General features: G+C 38.2%; 1 non-coding gene across 1 annotated transcript; it reads right to left on the reverse strand.

Moving 5' to 3' along the window:
- Window positions 1-24,482: 24,482 nt before the first annotated feature.
- Window positions 24,483-24,589, reverse strand: LOC141636720 (small nucleolar RNA R71). Its single transcript, XR_012541311.1, has one exon. It is a non-coding gene; the product is annotated as a small nucleolar RNA R71 (small nucleolar RNA).
- Between the last annotated feature and the right edge of the window lie 551 nt (window positions 24,590-25,140).

Genomic DNA, 25,140 nt, shown 5'->3' on the forward strand with positions numbered 1-25,140 from the left:
GGTAATTTTTTGTCGGGTTTTGTCAATAATGCGAATTAGTATTTAAACCTTTCCGTCACTTTCATAATACGCTTTACAAACCTAATTACTTTGAAAAAGAGATTTCAACCTACGTACTTCGCATTGTTCGCATTATTGACAAATCCCGGAGCTTGGAAGGTCGGATTTCATCTTTCTTTACATTTTTGTGATCCTTGCGTTGAGGGTAAGATCTACGTACCGAATTTGTTATATTTAATTAAGTTTCGTTAAACCCTAATTTTGGGAATTGGGGATTTGTGTTAGTTTTGTGTGGTTAGTTATATATGTGATGTTATGTTAGGAGGAGGATTCGTAGAGGAGGCTTTTTGATAACAGTTGTTGAGATCGTCTGACTGTATTGTTTTCCAGGTAGGGTTTCCCTACTCAGTATTAGTCCCATAATGTGTTGGTTGTGATGTGTGATTGTTGCTTATTATCATACGAGTATTGTGACGGTTGTTGGTTTTGTTTTGCTGATTAGTAGTTGTGGTTGATTGTATCTGTCTGTGTTCTTCGGGGTGCGTCCCTGGCTGAGTGGAGTCACTTGCGGGAGTGGCTTCACGCCCATGATTCGCCTTCTGTGGAACCCTCCATAGAAGGGATGTGCACATTAATGGATTTGGGTTTATCGCTCGATGGAGATGAGCGGGGCTTAGGTGGGAACGGTTGCGGTCCCCCACTGGCAGACGTGATTTTATCACCCCTCAAGGTGACCTAAATTGCCAATAAGGTCCATTTCAAGGCAAATTGACTCAATTCAAGCCCAAACAGACGCTTATTTTGTCAGACATAAGACTGTCACAAAAGGCAAAAATCCAATTTTGCCCACAATACCCAACGAAGGTCCATAATGGCGAATACGGGTTTTCTCAACTACAATGCAATCTAGTGGGACCCACTACCCAAGCAAATAAACTTGGCATTGCGAAATGAGACGGTGTCTCACCTCACTCACGTTTTTCGAGCATAGGGAGCGGGAACAGGGACCAAAATGCAAACTAAAAGCACCCATATACTCCTAAACAGGTTTCTAACCTAATGCAAGCACCAATTTCGCTCGAAATGGGCTCAATCAAAAACGCCCAATTCGATTTTTTTAGGGTAAAATTCCGCCCTAATTCAATCAAGCTAAAGATCAACAAATTTAAATGGATTCAAGAGGAAATACATACCTTGAGATGATATTGTAGATGATAGCACGAATTCAGGCGAGCTAGAAGGTCCAACAATGGCGATTTTGGCTTGTTTTGTCGAAAAATGAAGAAGACGAGATGATGAATGGGATGCAACCTGAACTCGCCTCTTTTACAGAAAAAAGGGAAGCCCCTTTGACTCGCAAGATGGCTCGCGCCTCAATCTTTTGTCCACTTGCTCTTTTCACCGAAATTTGGGCTTTAGCCCAATTTCCGATGTTAAACTTCGAATTTTCATTAACGATATTGAAAATCGTCATTTCCTCAAAGACAAAAAAAAAAATAATGAAAATTTAAATTCGCTATTTTTGAGAATTTCAAACAAACGGCGATCAAAACCGCCAATTTCAAAAGTAATGGTGAAATTAAATTCACTATTTTCCTTCAATTTCAAAAATAATAGCGATAATTCAAAATCCCCTATTTCTTCAAATTTCAAGCGACAGCAATTAAAACCGTCATATTCAAAATAATAGCTGGAAATTGAATTCCACTATTCTCACCACACATGTCAACGGCGGCACATAAACCGTCACTTCAATCAATAGTGAAGATTCTAAATTCACTATTTCCATCAAATGTCAACGACGGCACATAAACCGTCACTTCAATCAATAGTGAAGATTCCAAATTCACTATTTCCATCAAATGTCAACGACGACACATAAACCGTCACTTCAAACGTAATAGCAGACGTAAAATTTGCTATTTTCCTTCAAAATTCAAACGAACGGCGATCGAAACCGCCAGTCCAAATTCGAAGAAGAACGACGAATGGTGAAGATTCCCAATTCACTATTCCTTTAAATACCAGCAGGGGGCTTCCTCGTGGAACCCCCTCATTTCAAAAACATTGATAGTGAAAATTCAAATTCGCTATTTCCACAGCGGCATCATGAGTTCGCTACTTTCAAAACAAGCCCACTTGACACGGCTATTCCCATGGTCCATTAATTGACCGCCTCATTGATGACGAGCCTTTGTCCGCAACCATTTCAAGGGCAGATCCCGAAGATGCCTCGGGTACATTTCCTTGTCGTGGCTGGCGAGCATTTTTACGTAAACATTCAAGGACAGATCCCGAAGATGCCTCAGGTACATTTCCTTATCATGGCTGGCGAGCCTTTATCCGCAACCATTTCAAGGGCAGATCCCGAAGATGCTTCGGGTACATTTTCTTATCATGGCTGGCGAGCCTTTGTCCGCAAACATTCAAGGACAGATCCCGAAGATGCCTCGGGTACATTTCCTTACCATGGCTGGCGAGCCTTTGTCCGCAACCATTTCAAGGGCAGATCCCGAAGATGTCTCGGGTACATTTCCTTGTCGTGGCTGGCGAGCCTTTGTCCGCAAACATTCAAGTACAGATCCCGAAGATGCCTCGGGTACATTTCTTTGTCATGGCTGGCGAGCCTTTGTCCGCAACCTTTCAAGGACACATCCTGAAGATGCCTCGGGTACATTTCCTTATCACAGCTGAAGAGCCTTTGTCCGCAACCTTTCAAGGACACATCCCGAAGATGCCTCAGGTACATTTCATTACCACAGCTAGCGAGCCTTTGTCCGCAAACATGCAAGGACATATCCGAAGATGCCTCAGGTATGAATCCTTCCTATGGCTGCGAGCCTTTTGTACGTAGTCTAATGGACTTTAAACGACCCGCCCGGATAGTCGACATACTCTAAACTGTTCCCGACGACAGGTCCTTGGCTCGTACCCTCGAGTTGCCTTGGCGTCACCCTTCCCGACGCGCGGCAGGTCCTTGGCCCGAATCCTTTCGAGCCGCCTCGACGTTGCCTGGGTTTCCAGGTTGTAATCTTCGATTGACCTGGGGGCTCTACTTTGACTTTCGCCCTATCCAAGCCTCAGTCAAAATGGGGGGCTCTTTAGATAACTAGTATCTGCTAAGACTCCAACAAACACCCGATGATTATCGGACTACAACATGCTTTGGAATCGCGACATTTGATCGACAGTTTGTGTACAACTTTACGTCGGAAAACTTAAAACGATTTCGAAATTAAAATATTTCAAAATATTTCAAAAATACCAAGAGTGTTTAATGCATGACAACGGGGTCGCAATGACACTAACTAGAGTCAAAACCGACACCGGATCAAAAATCGACTTAAAAATTCAAATTACGACTCCAACAACGAGTCAAACCGAGTCAACCACCAAAAAAAAACATTTCAAACCTTCTACCTTAAGTTTTCCCGGATTCATGTTGGTCAAGTACCAAACATGTGACTACAAAACCTAGAATAGAACAAATCATGATTGCGTTTGTTGTGAATGTGACAACACAACTCGAAGAACCGCGACGTGGCTCGCGCCTCTTTGAGCAGCCCAAGTGGCCACGTCCCTCAAAACTCACACAACCACTCATTCTCCTATAAATATCCCTCAAATGCCACCCATTTGAGATTTACGCGAGTGTCCGCCCCCTTTTTTCTCCCTTAAAATTCTCGACTCGACTTCTTAAGTCACAACCGACGCGTATTTACGACCTACCGATCGTAAATACAAGCCTTACACATTGTTTGGTACCGTCATCGTGCATTAAATCACTTGACCAACAACTTTGACCACTACACCATCACTAACATCAAAACACTCTTTTTACTTACCAAAACGGTTTTAAACTGAGTTTTTTCCGATCAAACGAGTTGTTACACTTACGTCGGTCACTCGCCCTAACCAAACATGTAAGTATGAGGGTGTAAAAATCCTCTTTTATCGTGTTCTCATTTGTTTCATGACTTTAACATGCTAAAACATGCATAACATGAACCAAAACTTGTAATAAACGAGCCAAAACTGATTTTTGGTCTGAGGCAGAAGCCCCTTAGGTCGCCAGCTTACCCGTGCCTAAATGGGGTGTTCAGACCAGAGACCAACCATGTTTGTTCTCGTCATTTCCCTTTAATTCATTTTCATATTTGTAATCGGTTTTTACCATTCCAAATACTTTCGAACCCTTTTTATTTTATTTTATTTCATTTGTTTTAACCATAAAGCATTCTTCACCCTTGGTTCCTCGTACCATGACGGTTAGATCCGTGTTTCGGTGATAATATTTGGTTAATGACATTTAAAAGGTATTTTAAAACCTTTTTTTTTCATTTCTTTACATTTTCAAACAAACATATTAGTCACCAACACAAAGTCATCCTTGGTTCTACATACCATGCCGGATTTTAACCCAGGTACGATGATGAGTATCGACTAATCACATTCAAATGGACTTAAAACAATTAGTCCATAATTATTTTCAAAACTATTCATGTCAAGTTTGTCAAGTCGAACCCGACACCGAATATTATCCAAATAATGATGATTATTCGAGTCTAGTTCTTCAAATCAACAAATGCGGTCTAAATGACCCCTTCAAATCAAACGGGTTCAAATACCCATTTTCAACACGTTTATAACTAACGTCTATTAAAAGGTCAGAACACGGCACATAAACCGTGCACTAACCCGCGCCTAAACAGGCCTTCCATTTCTCATTTTCAAAACCAGAGGGAAGCCCCTTGTATCGCCGGCTGGCTCGCGCCTCATATAGCCGTCTGGTACAGGGTCTGTTCCCTTCCAGCATTAGTCTAGGACGATCCCGACTCCGGTTAGCCCGGATATAGGCCGGATCACATGACTATTCAAAATCATATTTGCAAAATGCCTTACTAAGGCAAATGTATCATGTTATACACCCTAAACATAATACGGTAAATGGATGTTTAATTTCCGTCTTGCATGCGAAACAATCGTTAATCCAACTCGACATCTTATACTTGATACTTGGATTAAATCAACCGACTTAGAAAGCTCTCACATGTTAGGTTTAAATTATTGAATGTGCATTCATGCATTTAAACCGTTTTATCAACTTTTGCATTCAACCAACCAAGATCGATCAGTAGAGGCCGCTAACGCGGGTGGGATTGGGTGTCTGATTAAAGGGCTTCCCAATACGTACCTTCACCTCTTACTCAGAAACTTTGGATAGTGGACGACCTTATCCAGGGCGTATGAGAGTCATTCTAGAGATAGGATGCTGAAGAGGGATGATTTCCTTATCTTTAGTACCTATGTCAAACGCTGCTTTGCGCTTCGATTTGACCGAGGTATAAAGTGGAATTCAAACGGGTTCCAGGCATCCCACAAATGCTTGGTGGCGACTCCGAACATCTCTAATCGTTTCGAGACCCTTACCGAGACGAAACCGACCGATCTAAAAACGATCCGGTCGAAAGCATTTTTAACGCCGCCGAGCGTGGCTTTCAAAAGACCGCTGCATGTCCACAGATCGAAGTGAGCTTGCAGGTGGGCCATGTCCACAGTTACACTTAAAGCAATGTCGTACACGACATCCCGATTAAGGTTATTATCGATTACATAAGTTCACATTTCTTACATACCCAAGAAGAAAAATGGGTAATTTAGGGGGGATTGGACTTTGGGGTAGTACTGCATAATAATGAGAGGTATGAGGCCCTTGACCAAAAAGTTTGTATTATACGGGGTGGAAATTGGGATACAGTTAGGCGCATGGTTGAAGAGGTATACGTGGACATACGAGGTCCCTGACATTGCTGGCAATCCCACCAATAACGGCAGTAATTGCGATAACAGCCTTTTTCCTTCCTTTGACAAAAATTTAAAATTCAACTTTTTAGTAGTAGCAAGAAAAACCCAAAAAGCAAAATTTTCCTTTCACTTTCCATTACCATTACAACTCACGTCTACCATAAAATCACCCACCTCATGCCAAAATCGACAACTGCTGCTCTTTCAACTTTGGACAATTCTCATTTGTAACGGAGATACCCTTTGCAAGCTTGCGACGGGTCAAATACGTACCATATTGCTTAGATGTGATACCGGGTCCATTAGTCAAGTGACTGTGAACACAGATGAGTTAGGCAACTTTATGGGGTATTGTGTTGTGCCTTAGCATTATTTTATTGTGTGTAGTACTTGATATGTATCTTCCTTAATATTTAATACCAAAATTTCTAATTAAACTATTCTACTAAATTACACTCTCTATGCACATTTTGAACCACAAATATTACAACCCATCAAATAGTGTCATATGCACTTTCAAACACCAAATTTCCAGCTTACATTTTCAATCTAAATTACATTCCCTTAATTCTCACTTTAAAACCCTCAAAATTCATAAAATTAAAATCATTTCACACCTTATTTTCATCATCTTCCTTGCAACATCACGAAGAAAAAAAAAACACAAAAAATCTCACTATAATTATAACTATTACAAGAAAAACCGTAGCAAAAAAGACACAACATAAGAATAATAGTAGAAAAACGGTGCATGCAATTGATGAGCCCAACGAAGGTATTTTAAATTTTAAAATTCAACTTTTGATTTTAGTTTATGTGTTGGTTGTTTTAGAGATAATTTTAGGGTTTGTTGTTCATTTTTTTTGCTTATTATAGTTGAAATTTTTGCTCTAATGTGCATAGGAGTCATAATAGGATTTCTTGTTCATTTTTTTTAATCTTTTGGTATTTTAATTTTGGTTTTTCATTTTTACGAATTTTTTGGTGTTTTAATTTTTATTTGATCCTTATCCTATTACATTTCAACTTAGTTTTAATATGGTTCATTATTGTTAGAAACTTGAACACTTTGTTACTACTTGTCGATATAACTTAGTTTAATCGTTCATTATTAATGAACATATAACTGAGAATGGTAAAATATAGAGTTAAACTGTGAACAGGGTGACCGGCTTAGGAAAGTTCTTGAGCACTATAAAATGTAACCAATTATCAACTATTTGTGACTGTTTTTGACTTAAGCTTATATGGTAATATATTGTATCGATGTAGTGACAATTTATACTTGTGAAGTTTATTTGTGAAGTATATTTTGTGACCAATTTCTTTGAAAAATGTTGCTAAACTGAGATGGTTCCATATTTTGTTACAAAAGGTACATTTGTTACAATTTGTGTATATAACTTAGTTTTATTGATTATTATTAATGAACATATTATTGAGAACGGTGACATATAAAGTTAAACTGTCAATATGGTGAACTGTTTAGTAAAGATGTGGAGTACTATAAAATGTAACCAATTATCAAATATTTGTGACCATTTCTTCCATTTGTATTATGGTAACAATTTTCTCTTGGCGTGGTAATAGAATGTATATTTCGACATTTCCTTTGCAAATAAGTCCACAGCTGAACCAGAACCTGCCACTGAGGATCTCATGTACATCCAACACTACACACGCATGACAATTCAGAAGAGGTCAAAAGACCGTGGGTGATGCTGCAAAAGGTGGAGGCCGTGCTAAAAAAAAAACAGTAGTTTGGTGTTTTTGGGCACTTATTTTGGACATGCTTGATGGTTGTGTTAAAATAGTTGTTAATTAAGTTGTATGTAAAACTATGACTCGTGTTTCGTGTTTTGGGACACTTACTTTCAATATGTTACCATTTAAATCAGTATTATACCTATGACATTGTATATGTTATCATTTTTGCACAAATTGTTACCATATTGAAATTGGTAGCATAGTGGATAAATATGTAAACAAGTTGTTATTCTTTGTGTATTACTTATGACAGTTTATTTTACAAATTATGTTCATATCATTTTTCAATTTGTTACCATTAAAAAGGAGAATTACATATGCCATTGTATATGTTACGTAATATTCCAAAGTGTACAATCTGTTGCTATATTGAAGTTGGTCATTATTTTAAGAATCTTTCCAATCAAATCAAACATATTGTAAAATAGTTACATATCCTGACTAAGTTACTAATATTTTATATACATACGCCCATGTTACCATTTGTATTCTTATATGTTAACATTTCAACAAATCTAATTAAGACATATATCGTAAAATGGTTACATACTTTGACTAATATGGTTACATTCTGACCGATATAGTATATATTGTAATACATATTGTAAAATGGCTACAAATTCTGATTAAGATGATAACATTATTTTACACAAACATATGGATAAATTAGACCTGCTATATTAAGTCACTGACTTGCCAAAGTTAGTGTTCAACGACATGAACACAAAATGGTGTCCAATTATGTCAATATTACCAAGCACACACGTAAAAGAAAAATACTATTTATCAAACCACAAAACCAAACTACGTAATATGAAAATTTCCACGCGTTATCACCCAGTCCTGCCCCACCTTCCTTCACTAATGCCCTTGTCGCAATCACCTTTTACTTGCTATACTTTTCTTTACTACTGCTCAAGTGCACCTCTTGCTAAACTTCGGACAAAACTGATAACATATCGAACAAAACTGATACCATATCAAACAAATTTGATAACATATAAGAAACATAAATCAACTGCAATTTCAAACATAGAAATAGATTTCATATCCAACAAAATTGGTAACATAACCAACAAAATGATAAAATCTCAATACATATTAATAACTGATATAATTAAATGAAAATATATCCAACAAGAATGGTAACATATTACTACAATGTTCCGATTTTATACCCAACAATGGCAACATAACAAGTAATATGGTAACATATCAATATATATCAATAAGTGAGATCATTAAATGAGAACATACTCAATAAAACTGGTAACATATCAAATAAATATTCAATCAAACTAAAGTATCAAGCAAACATTGATTACATTTTTACTCAAAATAAAAAAGAAAATATAACATTATTTAAAATAATATCAAAAAATGATAATAATGAGAGTACGATAATAACATAAATGCATTTACTAACAAAATAAAAGTGTAAAAAAATGAATGTACTGAAAAAAAACAACCAAATTAAAACAAACAACAAACACATAAGCCAACAAAGAAAATACTAAAATGATAATACCTTCTCCGACAAAGTAAAATGGTGAAATCAAACTAGTTATTTCATAAAAAAACTAAAATGGCCCCAAAACAAACACAGCAAAAACACATAAACTGAACTAAAATATTAAAGAATAAATCGAAAGGACCTACACTGACTTTTGGTGTTCGTGCTTTCTTCTTAGGTGGTGTTCTCCTTGCTGTTTTTCTTTTGCCATGTTTATAATAAAAGTGATATTATTGTGGATTTTTGGGTGTAAGTGTTAAGGATGAAGATGAAGACGAAGATGAGAGGTGGTTTTATGAACTTGAAGATGATGAATATGAATATTGTCTGATGAGAGAAGTAAATGTTTGGTTAAAATATTGCTTTGGAAAAGTAAATGTAATGTTGAGGGAAATAATTGTTTAATGCAAGAATTGTCACCTCACAGTGACTTTGTATTAATTAGGCGCCTCACAAATACAGTCTACTCAGTCCACTTGTACTAGCCACCGGACCCATTCCCTCCTTATTTGTTATGATTCGACCCATCGCAAGATTGCCACAGATACAACCCGTCTTAAGCAAGACCAATTAAAGTAAATATAACTTATAAGTTGAAGTTCACATTTTAAACATATTGAACTTTAATTTATAATGATGTTTCACGAGGACATTTGCAAAAAGACCTTTAAACAATTGAAACTCGTATAAATTATATTATGTTTATTCTCAACAACATCATACACTAATACACAAGGCATTAAACTAGATAAAATCGGAAAATAAGAATAACTATAATTAAAAAAAAAACGAAGAAAAGTCGTTTGTATGATCCATATTTCAAACCTAACTCGTCAGAAATTTGTATACATTTGACTCATACAAGTATATAAGTATATAACCCAATAATTTCATTGTCTGAGTATCTTATACTGTAAGGTCGAGTCGGGTTCGGGTTGGGGCACTTATGGGTCAGGTTAATCGAATCAATAACTACAACATGTCAAGTCCGGTTCGGGTTCGGATTGGTTGACATATGGGTCGGGATATATCGGGTCAATATGCTTGATAAGGTCAGGTCCAGTTTGGTTTCGGGTGACTCATGGGCCGAGAAATTTACATTGTCGGGTTAAGTTTGATAAAGAATCGGGTCAAACAACATATCGGGTCAATGGGTCAGGTCGTTCTTTTGTAGGTCACTTTCAAATTTATGAATTTTGATATTGGATTAGAGGAACTCACTACAAAAGTATTTGTTTAACACAAGACTATAAAAGTTAACATTAGTATATTTTTTGTGAACATGTACACTAGTGACTACTGACTAGTAAAAATTAACTTTTTATACCGCAAACATAACTCTACAAATATATAACTCTACAAGGTAATGTTATAGAATCTGAAAAACGTCATTATGACATACAACATTGTTTAATAATAATAATAATTTATTATGAAACTGTACAAACAGTGATTATGTCCCGCTCATTCTCTTTGGTTTTGGTATAAAGACCAAGAAAAGAGGATGAAGCAACTTATTAGATGATAAGTGAACCAAATTGAGTGTGAATGATCAAATTACCCATTAAATACATTTTTAAAAGGTTAAAATAGAAAGGACAAGATTGACCGAAACACAAAAAAATGGAAAAGGATAGAAAATAACCGAGACAAAGGGAGTATATAATTTAAGAAGTGGCGAAAAGTAAGATCAATAGGCGTTAAAGTGAAAATTCAAAATTCCCAAATATTTCAAGATGAAAATGAGGAAAAAAAGGATAAAAATAGGCGCAAAGATTTCACCCTTCAGCCAAATCCACGATCCACACTAGACTATCTCATCAATTCTAAACCGTCGATCGTCTATCAATCAACGTCTCACATTCCTCCTCACCCTCTCACACGGATCACTCCTTCAGTATAAATACCCTCTAAATCCCTTCTCCATCATTCGCAACAAACATTTCCATCTCTCTCTCTCTTCATTTTCTCTCTCTAAAAAGCCCCAAAAAAAAAACACTGAAAATGTCAGGCCGTCGCAACAGCGATGTGAAATTAGGACGGAAATGTTATTGGAATATTGTTGCACAAAATCAGTATACTGTGTATTAATGAAGAGACGAGTAACAGCGAAAATGAAAACAGACTAGCAATAGGATTTGAGTTTCTGGAAGTGAATTAAAAAGACGGCAAATTAATCCTTATCTGATTGATATTGAATAAAAGATACTCCGTATTTTTTAAAAGCAATGGTTAACACTTAACATCAAACCTACATTTGAAAAATGAAATCATGGTGCTTAGACTTGGACTCTGATCAACAATGGTGTTACTCGAATTCGGAATGGGGCCATGGTGCTCAGACTCATGTCGATGCCGAATCAAGGTGACAATGCAAGGAGTAGAGCTAGGCGGTGTTGGAATCGAATTAGCTACTGGCGGTGTAATATGACGAGTTTCGTTGTCAGGTTTTTAGACGATGTGAATTGGGTAATTGGTATGGGTTGGAAATAGGGGCTTTTTTATGCCAAGTATTTTTTTCCAATTGTCCCACATTGGTGAGGAAAAGAGTGTTTGTTGTGTTTATATATGACCACACTCCTTACTATATCACTAGTGGGTCATGGGAGGCTTTTGTGGAAACTTTGCAAGGTGGTTAATTCAGCTCGCACACGCCTGCGCGCGCGTGCCTGGCCCGGATCCGGATTCGGATTCGGGATTCGGGATTTGGCAATCGCCTGCGGCGGGCTAACCGTTAGTTTTGTTATGGACTGAAGTGTCCAGGTGCATAGTCAATATGACTGTTAGTGGGAGATTAATGTGCTGTTAATGCTCCCCTAATTTCTGCCCTTGACTGCTCAATTATAGGAACCGTTTTGGTAAGCAGTCCCTTCACTTCAGAAAAGATATAACAAAAAACACACTCTCTTCTGCTCTCTTAAAAAGTTCCAAGTCGCACAGTTCCGAGTGGACGGAACTGCGTGGAGATTGTAGTGTTAACCTTGGGGAACTACCGGCACTAGCTGATCGCCACCACGGTCGTACCGGAGAAATAGTTTTCAAGGCAGCAGTTCTTTATACGCGGCACTACCTTCCGGTTTCGGTATTTCTGATTCTATTGTCACTGTTTTATTCCTTTTCGAATAACAATTTGAAAACTATTTAGTTGTTGTAACTATGTCTGTTATGTCAAAAATTGTTCTTGAATTGGCGAAATTGGAGTCGTTAGACGGTCACAATTATAAGCGTTGGTCCCAGAAATTATTGATGTATTTTGAGCAGTTAGAAATTGATTATGTTTTATTTAATGACCCGCCTAAACCTATCACCCCTACTGATGTTGAGACGACCCCTCCTGCTGCTAAAGATGTTAAGTCCAATGAAGAGGATATTGCGAAATTTGTAAAGGACAACAAAACTGCTAGGTGGCATATTCTGAATAATATGACAAACACCCTGTTTGACTTATTTGCTGTAAATAAGTCTGCTAAGTTTATTTGGGAGTCTTTAGAAACCAAGTATGGGGCTGATGATGCGGGGAAAAAGAAGTATGTTGTGGGAAAATGGTTGGGATTTCAAATGGCTGACGGGAAACCTATCATGGATCAAGTCCATGTCTATGAAAACTTATGTGCTGATGTTGTGAATGAAGGCATGAAACTTGATGATATTTTCGTACCTAATATTCTGCTAGAGAAATTCCCTCCCTCCTAGTCTGATTACCGAAACCAACTTAAGCACAAAAAGAAAGACCTGTTCCTTAAGGAACTTATTGGACATATGAGGACCGAGGAGGCTAATCGCCTTAAAGACCTTCCTGCTAGTCAATCTGTGACTGTTCCTGTTGTTGCTGCTGTTAAAGCTAATATGGTTGAGTCTGGTGGTCCGTCTTATGCTGCGAAATATAAGGGTAAGGGTAAGGCCAAGGTTGGTCAGGGTAAGAACCAGGGTTCTGCTAAGAAGAATGGTCTAGGGAAGCATACCAAACCGGTTCCTAAGATTCAGAAAGCTGCTAAGGGTCCTATTGTCTGCTATGTTTGCGGAAAACCTGGGCACAAAGCCTACCAATGCTCTGAGAAGAAATCTGTTGAGGCCAATGTTGCTTGTGATCGATGATGTTATTGCAGTGTGGTTGTGGGAAGCTAATCTGGTGGGTAATGTTGCTTGAATGGGTCTTGATACTCGGAGCTTCGAGACACCTCTGTGGCTTGATAAGGGTTTATTAGCCGAGTTCGAGGAAGTTCTTGATGGGAATGCGTCTACATGGGTAATTCTTCATCTGCAAAGATCACTGCGACAAAGGCAAGATCTTTCTCAAACTCACCTCGGGGAAAACACTTGCTCTCAGTAATGTTTTATTTGTACCCTCATTGCGTCGAAACCTTGTCTCTGGTGCCTTGTTAAACAAAGCTGGTTTGAAACTTGTTTTTGAGGCCGACAAGGTGGTAATGTCGCGTAATGGAGAATTTGTGGGCAAGGGTTATCTTTCTGGGGGTCTTTTTGTATTGAACACTGATTCTGCTATTAATAATATTGCATCTTCTTCTGCTTATATCGCTGAGTCTATTGATGTTTGGCATGGTAGGTTAGGTCATGTGAATGTGGATTACATTAAAAAAACTTAGAACTATGAGTTTAATTCCGAGTATGACGAGTCAAGAATTCTCTAAATGTGCTAGTTGTGTTGAGGCTAAGTTTACAAAGAAGCCTAGTAAACCTGTGACTACTAGAAACACGAGTCTTCTTGAGTTAATCCACACCGACCTAGCTGACTTCAAAAATGTTGCAAGTAGAGGTGGCAAGAATTATTATGTTACGTTTATAGATGACTGTTCTAGATACACCCGTGTCTATTTGTTTAAGACTAAAGATGAAGCAGAACAATCTTTTATAAACTTTAAGAATGAAGTTGAGAATCAACTTGACAGAAAAATTAAAAGGGTAAAGTCTGATAGAGGTGGTGAGTATAAATCCAGTTATCTAGCTGACTTTTGTGCTGAAAACGGTTAAATACATGAGACTAGTCCACCTTATTTACCCCAATCCAATGGTGTAGCTGAACGTAAAAATAGAACCTTAAAAGAAATGATGAATGCTATGCTTTTAAGTTCTGGCCTATCTGACGATATGTGGGGGGAAGTAATTCTTTCAGCTTGTCACATTCTTAACCGTGTACCTCATAAGAAACTTGACAAGACACCCTATGAGATTTGGAAGGGCTATCCTCCTAACCTGAGCTTCCTTAGGGTATGGGGGTGTTTAGCTAAAGTGGGTTTACCTGATTTTAGGAGACCTACCGTTGGACCTAAGACCTATGATTGTGTGTTTATAGGTTATGCTCAAAATAGCTCTGCTTATAGATTTATGTCTTTGAGTGACCGTTCTATATATGAGGCTAGAGATGCCGAATTTTTTGAGCATGTTTTTCCCTTTCAGAAAACTGTTGTACCATCTCCTTGTTTATCTGTTGCATCTTCTGATTTGTCTTCACATGCTAGTACTAGCACTTCTATTGATATTTCTGTTGAACCTAGAAGAAGTAAAAGACCTAGATGCCCAAAGAACTTTGGTGATGATTATGATATAACTATGTTGTCTGAACTTGGATACACTGTTTGTGCTAGTGATGAGTTTGTTTCAGCCTTTTTAATAGAAGATGACCCAAAAATCTATATTGAGGCAATGAAATCCATTGATGCTAACTTTTGGAAAGATGCTATTAAAAGTGAACTTGACTCTATTGTGTCAAATCAGACTTGGGAGTTGACTGATATACCTAAAGGTAGTAAACCCATTACGAGTAAATGGATCTTTAAAAAGAAAATGAGACCTGACGGTACAATAGAGAGGTTCAAAGCTAGACTTGTAGTTAGAGGCTTTACACAAAAGAAGGGTATTGATTATTTTGATACTTACTCTCCTGTGACCAAAATTTTCGACTATTAGGACTCTTGTCGCCTTAGCTGTTATTCATAACCTAGTTATACATCAGATGGATGTTAAAACTGTCTTTTTGAATGGTGAACTAAGGGAAGAGATCTATATGTCTCAACCTGAAGGTTTTGTGATTGAGGGTCAAGAGAGTAAAGTGTGTAAACTGAACAAGTCTCTTTATGGACTGAAACAAGCACCTAAACAGTGGTATGAGAAATTTAACAACACTTTGATAAGTAATGGCTATGTGGTTAACAATTCTGATTCATGTGTTTATTCAAAAATGATGGGATCTGATTGTGTAATTATATGCCTATATGTTGATGACATGTTAATACTTGGTAATAATTTAGAGGTGATAATTAGAACCAAAGAATTTTTGTCATCACCATTTGAGATGAAAGACTTAGGAGAGGCCGATGTTATCCTACGAGTCAAGGTCATCCGAAACCCCAATGGAATCTGTCTAAGTCAATCTCAGTATGTTGAAAAAGTTTTGAGAAAGTTTAACTGCTTTGATGATGTGCCTGCTAGAACACCCTATGATCCTAGTGTACCATTGTGTAAAAACTTGGGCAAGAGTGTTTCCCAAGAAGAGTATGCTAAAATCCTAGGTAGTGTGATGTTTTTAAAGAACTGTACTCGACCAGATATTGCTTATGCAGTTAGTAGACTGAGTCGTTATACACATAACCCTAGTAATGAACACTGGAATGCTCTTCGTCGTTTACTAAAATACCTAAAAGGAACAGTTGACTTATGTTTGCATTATAGTAAATTTCCTGCTGTGTTAGAGGAATATTGTGATGCGTACTGGGTTGCAGGTAACGATGAGATATGTTCTACTAGTGGTTATGTCTTTACCATGGGTGAAAGTGCTATATCGTGGAAGTCCTCTAAACAGACTTGTATCGCACGCTCTACCATGGAATCTGAGTTCATAGCTCTTGAGTTGGCAAGACAAGAGGCTGAATGGTTGAGAAACCTTTTAGCTGATATACCAGTGTGGGGCGGACGGCTAACACCGGTCTCCCTACACTGTGACTCGCAGGCTGCTATTGGTGTTGCAAAGAATAGTGTCTACAATTCGAAAAAGAGACACATTCGAATAAGGCACGCTGCAGTTAGACAACTCCAAGATAATGGAGTGATTGCTTTGGACTATGTGAAGTCCGAAAACAATCTTGCTAATCCCTTTACTAAAGGGTTGGCTAGGAGACTAGTCGTTGATACGTCGAGGGGAATGGGGCTTAAGTCCTTAGGTCAAGAGTGAGACTTGACTAGGTTTAAAGCTTCTATTCCTATGGCGTTGTATGATTCATAACCTTAATGGTGGTGCTTTTGAGACGCACTTGATGTATCATACACCAGGTTGGACTTAGGTCCTTAATGACTCATGCGAGAAGTGCTGTTGAGAAGCACTTGAGTCACCTATGCAAGTGTGATGATCACAAGACTATGATAAGTCTTGTGAACATGTCTGCCAATACCAAGTTAAACGCATTGCTCTAAAAGAGCGCGTTGCACTTTCGCGGAACGATCTTAATCTGAAGTTATGATATGTGTTGTGGAGGGTATCGACCAAAGCTCAGCTAGGAATTCAAATCGCAAGATATTCTCTCGATGTAAGTAAGTTGTTTCCTCATTTCACTAAAGTGTCAATTCAAATCGAAAGATATTGATACCTAAGTATCCAATCCTTCCTTTACCCAGGAATTATGTTTCTTTGTCTCTGGCGCCCCTAGTGGGGGATTGTTGGAAATAGGGGCTTTTTTAGGCGAAGTATTTTTTTCCAATTGTCCCACATTGGTGAGGAAAAGAGTGTTTGTTGTGTTTATATATGACCACACTCCTTACCATATCACTAGTGGGTAATGGGAGGCTTTTGTGGAAACTTTACGAGGTGCTTAATTCAGCTCGCACACGCGCGAGGATGATCAGAAGCCTATATCATCGCTCCTTGGAAATGCAAAGACAGACTCTGAAGCTTTCAAAAGGTTAACACTGCTTATTTGAATAGTCTCTCCGTTTTACTGGCGTTTTATATGTAACGTTTCAAATAAGCAGTGTTAACCTTTTGAAAGCTTCAGAGTCTGTCTTTGCATTTCCAAGGAGCGATGATATAGGCTTCTGATCATCCTCGTCACTTTCATCAATTAACACACAATTTCGACTACGGGTTTTCAAAGAAGTCGCGTTCTCATTTTCAGATTCACTCCCTTCTTCCTTATCTCTTCTGCTCTCTTAAAAAGATTCTGGGTATTGTTTTCGATCGTTCCAAGTCTCACAGTTCCGAGTGGGCGGAACTGCATGGAGATTGTAGTGTTAACCTTGGGGAACTACCGGCACTAGCTGATCGCCACCACAGTCGTACCGGAGAAATAGTTTTCAAGGCAGCGGTTCTTTATACGCGGCACTACCTTCCGGTTTCAGTATTTCTGATTCTATTGTCACTGTTTTATTCCTTTTCGAATAACAGTATGATGATGGAGCCTAATGATGATTATGTAAATGAATGGCAATTATGTAAATGAATCAAGATGGCAACGAAAGTAGTACTTCGTATTTGAATAATTGATTTTGGTATTTGGTAAATTGTGTTTGTGAATTGGTTTTTTGTATTTGGAGTTGAAGTCTGCGAAAGAAAGAGGGGCAGGGGCCATGTGGTTTTGGTGAGTCATTTGTCAATTTGACTCTTTCTCATCTCGATTTCTGCAATTTGACTCCGTCTCAATTCGCTCTCATTTGACTCGGTACCTACATAACAAAACACGGAAGCAGTACCAAAATTTCGACATACTAACTTGAATTATTCTTATTTCAAACTAATACTAATGTGCTATATAAGACTAAAATGGGTTGATAAAGCTAACTCGGGTTATTAATTTCATCGAGTAAGAGATAAAATATGGATGAAAAATATGTAAAATAAAGTGTTACTTCCTCCGTTCCATTGAATTGTTTACGTTTGTTTTTTGGGCATTATTCATAAGTGAGAAAAATCTTCAATATAACTTCTAATGTATAACATAAAAGATAGTCACGTGAGATCTTGTTTAAATTGTCTTACCGAGTGCATTATGAATATCAAATTTTTATAATTTTCAATGATATGTAACTAAAGATATGAACAAAAGAAAACAAGCATTGACATACGTGCATAAAGCAAACGTAAACTATCATATGGAACGGAGGAAGTATCATATATGCTCAAATTTTAATTTTAGTAAGGCGCGATTTTTTCTCGAGTTTTGAGATCTTTAATTTTACTAAGGCATGAGTTTATTGGAGTTATTAAGTTTTTATTTATTTATGATTTTTTGAACATTTTTTAATTGTCTTTCAAGTTATTATTTTGTTCGGGTTATCTTTCGGGTCGGGTCAGCTTTCGGGTCACTTTCGGGTTATCTTTCGGGTCGGGTCTCGGGTCGGGTCATACATTTATCGGGTCGGCTCGGGTCACGGGTCACCTCGGGTCAGGTCTGGTTCGGTTTCGGGTCAGCCTTAACCGGGTTACGTCGGGTTACCGTTCATCATTGGGTCGGGTTGGGTCGCTTTCGGGTCGCAACATTTTCGGGTCCAATCGGATCGGGTTTGCTCGGGTTCGGGTCGGGACACTCGGGTCGGGTCAGACTTGCCAGTTCTAGTAGTATTATATCGCAATAACATCATACAACTCTTTCGCTCCTCATTCTAAAGACTCACGGCACCATTCTTCCATGGAAATAGTTTCTTTGGAAGAAAGTGGTAACATATTAAACGATCATAGTACGAATCTCCGTTATACCACTATAATAAACGATAAAATTCAACTTAAACCAATTTCTCCCAATTCTTCCACTAAGGCAACCACCAATATTAAAACCTCCTTCGAAGAGGATAAACGGGAATCATGCTCAATCAAAAATGTCTTGATAGCACCCACTTCAGAACTGCGGTAGATGGATGCAAAAGCTAGTGGGAGTAAGAGGAGAAATGTTTTATACTTAAATGTCAAGGATATGACAAGGTTTAAGAGGAAATTGGGTAAGGGTAAAACTAATACGATTAGCAAGACAAAACCTAAGCGAGGTAATGACCTCAATCACCCCAAATTGGTAGAAGGTAGAAAAACTAGGCGTATGATGTCTACGAGCAATTTCTCTTCCATCATCTATATGATAAGACATAAATTATGCTAGTACCACAAAGTGGATATTGGATACTGGTTGCGGTTCTCATCTTTGTAATCACTTACAAGGATTGAGAAACATACGACGACTAGCAAAGGGTGATATTGACCTACGTGTTGGAAATGGAGCTAAAGTAGCTGCCGTTTCGATAGGGACATATGTACTCAATTTAACTAATGTTTTAGAGTTTTACCTTAATAATTATTATTATGTACCAACTTTAAGTAAGAATATAATTTACGTTTCTGTGTTGGACACAGAAGGTTTCACATTTGTGATTAAAAACAACTGTTGTACTTTTTCATATGATAATTTGGTTTATGGCCGTGCCACTTCAGTTGGAGGAATTTATATTCTTGACCTATCTAAAGATGTTTATCATATAGAAAACAAAAGGCTCAAAACAGGTGAACCTGATCAAGCTTATCTATGGCATTATCGTCTAGGACACATAAATGAGAAACACATAAAGAGACTAGTATCGACTGAAATCATTAAGCCGTTTGATTATGAATCATACGGAACATGCGAATCTTGCCTCCTTGGAAAGATGACCCGCGCTCCTTTTATTGGAAAAAGTGCTCGAGCTAGTGATTTATTAGGCCTCATCCATACCGATGTATGTGGTCCTGTGACAATCACCGTGAGAGGAGGTTATGACTACTTCATTACTTTTACCGTTGATTTAAGTAGATATGGGTATGTTTACTTAATCAGACATAAAAGTGAAGCTCTTGAAAAGTTCAAGGAGTTTCAAAAGGAAGTAGAAAACCAATTAGATAGGAAGATCAAGGCAATACGATCTGATCGTGGTGGAGAATATTTAAGTAATAACTTTGATGACCACGTTAAGGATTGTGCTATAGTATCACAATATACCCCTCTTGGCACACTACAAATGAATGGTGTGGCTGAGAGGAGAAACCGAATGTAATACCCCATATTATAATTATATATATTATATTATATTATATTATATTATATTTCTACGGGTTATGTATGAGACGGAATAATAATAATAAAATAGTAATAATTATAAGATAGTAATGATAATAATAATAATAAGTTGTAATGATAATAATAATATGTAATACGATACACGTACACATATACGTATACTACGTTATAATCTACCCTACCCTTATCCACCCACCTTATTCTAACACAATCTCAACACAATTTCCACCCACACCACTCATCCTTATCTCATTTCTTTATCCACCACCAAAAACTTAGAGAGAAAGAAGAGAGAAAGACAAAAAAATGAAAACGGAGATTTTGTCCCTCCACCTCGAGATCGTAAGGTAATACCGTGTTAAACTTATTTATATATTATTTAATTTATACCATTGACCCGACACGACCTTGACCCGCCCTAGGACCATCGTTGACCACCATAGGACCACTGTTGACCGCCCAAATGGTGGTTTGACCGAGCCTTTATATGGGTTTTTGTTGTTGTTGTACGACTGTCTTAAGAAGGATTTTTACCTTGGTTTTCGTGACTTATTTGGGGAGGCTTTGGATGGTCATTGTTATGGGTGTTGTGGGGATCACGGTGGTGGTCATGGGTGGTTTATGGGGGTGGCGGTAAGTAGTAGAAAATGGGTGGTAAAGGGAGTTGTACGGATGGGCTATGTTGTTGTTGTTGTCAAGTGTTGTTGTCGGTTATGGTGGTATCCGTGGTGGTTTCTGGTGGCGACAGGGGACAGGGACATAGTAGGGTGGTTGGCGGCGGCTGGTCGTTGCCAGTGGTGGCCGTGGTTGAGTCGTTGGTGTTGTTGTTCATGTTGGTGTCGGTGTTGTTGTTTGTTGTTAGTGTGGAGCCGTGGTGGCTGTCATTGTTGGCCGTGGCCACCATGGTTGGTGATGGTGGTCCACGGTGGCAGCCACTGGTGATAGGTGGTGGTTGGCCGTAGGTGTTGGCTCGTTGTTGTTGGTTTTGGGTAGCTTTAAGACGGGTTTTGTTTATTTAATTACGTATTTAATTTAATTTGATTAATTATTAATTAGATTAGTTAGTAATTATATTAATTATCGTAATTAGGTGTTGACTTTATGGAGGAGTATATTTGTATCCGGTTGCTTTATTGTTTAGCATAATTTGCTAAAAGGTAGGTTAATCCTACTCAGTTTTAATATATTTGAATGATCATGTGAGTCGTGTTCTAGTGGTTATTGTATTATAACATGTTGTCGTATTCATATGTTACGGGAGATGCATTATAACATGATATTGCTTAAGACGACTTGGTGAGTTGGTAATTGGCATATTGTGTGGTACCTGGTATTTATTGTGTTGTCATGTATATTGGAGGATAAGACGGTTTATATTGGTTACTTTTTGTTGAGGAGACGTGAGGCGGTTGGGAGACCATCTCACACTCGGGTCGCCTCTTGGAGCTTCCCACTCCAAGAGGGATGTGCACATTAATGACTTGAGTACGGAGGGACTCGTGTGGTTGAGTCACGACGTCTGGCAGGGGATCCGGTTGGCTTCCGGACCCGGTACGTCTGGGCGTGTCCTGGTACCTATTTGTGGTTGTTGGTATGTCTGAGCGTGTCACGGTACCAGTGTGATTGTCGGTATGTCTGGGCGTGTCCCGATACCGTGGTAGTTGTGAGTACGTCTAGGCGTGTTCCGGTACCGGAGTGGTGGTTGTTTGATAGCGTTCCAATCATGTTATAGTCATGTTGCATACTCACACACTTTGAGTTGTGTCACACTTTATTTATTTATTGAAACTGACGTTTGTGTGTCTGTGTAATTGTCACCTAGTTTCGGGGTGGCTTGTGTCGATCCATATGATATTTCCAATCATATGGGGAGCAGGTTAAGTACAGGTTTTGCTTATTAACGTGATCGGGATTTGGGCCGCGCCTTGGACTTGGAGTCGACTAGCGTAGCATAGATGACATAGATGGTAGTCGACTTGTAATTTGTATAATTCACTTTATTTATTAGTTTATGTTGTAATAACTAAACTTGTTATTTATTTAACGAAGTTTCTGATGTGACTCATATTTATGCACATTTAGTCCCCAAACTAGCCTCGTTCCTATGCTTTCTAGTGCTTATTAGGGTCGTTTCTTATCTTTAGTTCCCTACTTTGCATATTCTTTGAGGTTTTGTGTCCTTGGTAGAAGAGGATTGTTAGCCTTGCATTTATGGAGCTAAATGGAGTGCATCTAATGACCAAGCAACAAGAGGAGACCAATACTAAAGGCCTAAGCGAATAAATCAAGTAGAATGGGCAATGATGAAGACCCCCACGACCCCTCAATGATCCCCACGGATCCTTAGGCCGTCAAAAGAAGAAGAAGAAAAGCTGACCCACAATCCGAGCGTCCCGAGCTCAAGACGAGCGTCCCAAGCCACAATCCGGGCGTCCCGTGATCAAGTCGAGCGGATCCCTGGGTAGCTCGAGCATACATCAAGGACAAGTCGGGAGGCTCCTTATGAGACTTGAAAGGCACTAATCTCCTTCTTAGGGAATTAATCGTCATTTAAGCTCTTAGTTACCCTAATACTTGTACTTAGTATAAATACCCCATTGTGTTAGAGGATTGATCATCAAATTTAATCAAGTTTTTACCAAGTTTTAATCAAATTAATTTACCAATTTAGTTTAGTAGATCTTATTAATCAAGTTGTATTTACTCAATTCAATATTAATCAAATCTTAATTCCTCTTTAATCATTCAAGTGTTCTTAGATTTAGTTGGGTAATTTGAAGACTATTTGGGGTTTATTGAAGACTTGACAACTCTTCATTATTCATCAAGTGTTCTTCTATTATTCTTTACTTATTATTTGGATCATCCTTAAGTTGGTACAATCTCTTTTACCCTTTTGCTTAATTAATTATTGGTTTACTCATTCACCATGTTTAACCTTGTTAATATGATTGACACCCTTATTAGCATGTTTACCATGACCATGAGTGAGTAGTCTCCTAGCTTGGGTTAATGGGGGATTAGGGGAATTAAAACATGGGGGTTGATCCATACTTAATCTAATATGCTTTCATAAGATTGCATGCTTGTTGTAGTTTCAACTTATGCACATGTTATGCTTGATGAATTGCTTGATTGACAACCTTGCATGAATCTCTTATCCATTCAACAAGACTTGTAAGATATAAACTAACTCAAGGCTTGTTAAACCATGCATATAGTTGAATAGGAAGAAACTAAGTCAACTTGTAGGTGTTGTACAGTCTTGACCGACTCGGCTCCGGGACCCAAATCTTCCTAGGAATTGTAAGACATAAACTAACTCGATTTCACTACAACAATAATTTGCTTGCAACTATGTAAACATGTTTGTATGATCTCCACCATGAATGCCCTATAAAACCATGACACCCTAGTGCCTTAATCAATTATTTAGAAACTCTATTTGTTTACTTGGTTTAGTTTGCTTTCATTTCTTTACATTCCATCGTTGAGTAGTTTAGCTTACAACCCTTAATCTCAACCCAATTTGTGACACCCTAAGACATAGCTCTCTACAACCGATAACTTGATTCAATACCCGTACTTTGGGATCTAACCTTTAATTGCCACTCTACTAAGAGTAGTTAGTTAAGATTATAAATATTGTTTTGATTGGTTAGCTTAGACGACAAAGTTTTAAACCGAATAAAAAATGGCGCCGTTGCCGGGGACGGTTCAATTAAATTGTTATCATTTGTTGTTTTTAGTTTGCTTTTTGCATGTCTAGGAGATCACAAGGTATACCTTTGCCTATTGATCCCGAGATTGAAAGAACCTTGACCAACATTAGAAGAACTGTTAGAGGGGCTTCAACAAGTTTGGGTATTGGAGAACTTGTGGAAATTGGTGTTGTCCAATCGGATAGTGTTGAGTTTACCAACCCTTTTGAAAGAGAAGGAGAGGCAAACCCAATTCAAACCCAACCACAAAATCAACCCATAATGCCTAAATTTTCATCTTATTCCGTACCAACCGAGGAGAACCTACCATATGGTACTCCTACACCACCTCACTTAATCGGTAATTTCATTGCCAAATCCGCATTCATACAATTAGTTGAGAGAAGTCAATTTTGAGGGATGCCTAGTGAAGATCCTCATCTACATATGGAGACTTTTTGTGACTATTATGATGCAATTTCTCAAGCCGGGGTAACTCAAGACCAAATTCGATGGGTTTTGTTTCCTTTTTCCTTGATCGGAGCCGCAAAGCAATGGTTAAAGAGCCTAGATAAGGCTACCCTTGGAATTGATTCATGGAAGAAGTTAGCACTTGCCTTCTACAAGAAGTTCTATCCTCCAGAGAAGACTAACATGTTGAGAGCCCAAATCACCGGGCTCAAGCAAAGAGATGAAGAGTCTCTATATGAGGCTTGGGAGAGATTCAAGGATACATGTCTCTCTTGTCCTCATTATGGACTAAGTGAATGGTTCCTTGTTCAACAATTTTGGAATGACTTATATGAAGACTCAAGGAATGTGCTCAACATGGGTTCTAATGGAAAATTCACCCAGGTTGATGACAACCAAACATGGGCTAAGATCGAAGAAATGGAGTTTCATAACTCTCAATATAGTAGGCCAAGAAAAGCTACTAGGGGAGGGAGGCATGAAGTTGATTCCGTCACACAATTGAGTGCCCAACTAAGTGCCCATATTGACACCATAAACTTAAAATTTGATAAAGCCATGGCCAAGATTGATGAAGCTTCTCAATCACCCAAACAACCTGTCAATGCCATGATGGCAACATCTTCAATCTCAAATGGTGTGTGTGAGAATTGTGGAACCTTGGGACATGATCAACACTAATGTAGGGGAACAAATGAGCAAGTGAATGCTTTCCAAGCATACAAGAATGACACCCCTTATTCCAACTACTATAATGAAAGTACCAAATTCCACCCAAACCTCTCATATAAGAGCCAAAATATCCAAAACCCTCAACCCACATACACACCACCTCCAATGA

The sequence above is a fragment of the Silene latifolia genome, chromosome Y, assembly GCF_048544455.1.
Source record: "Silene latifolia isolate original U9 population chromosome Y, ASM4854445v1, whole genome shotgun sequence".
Classification (NCBI taxonomy): domain Eukaryota; kingdom Viridiplantae; phylum Streptophyta; class Magnoliopsida; order Caryophyllales; family Caryophyllaceae; genus Silene; species Silene latifolia.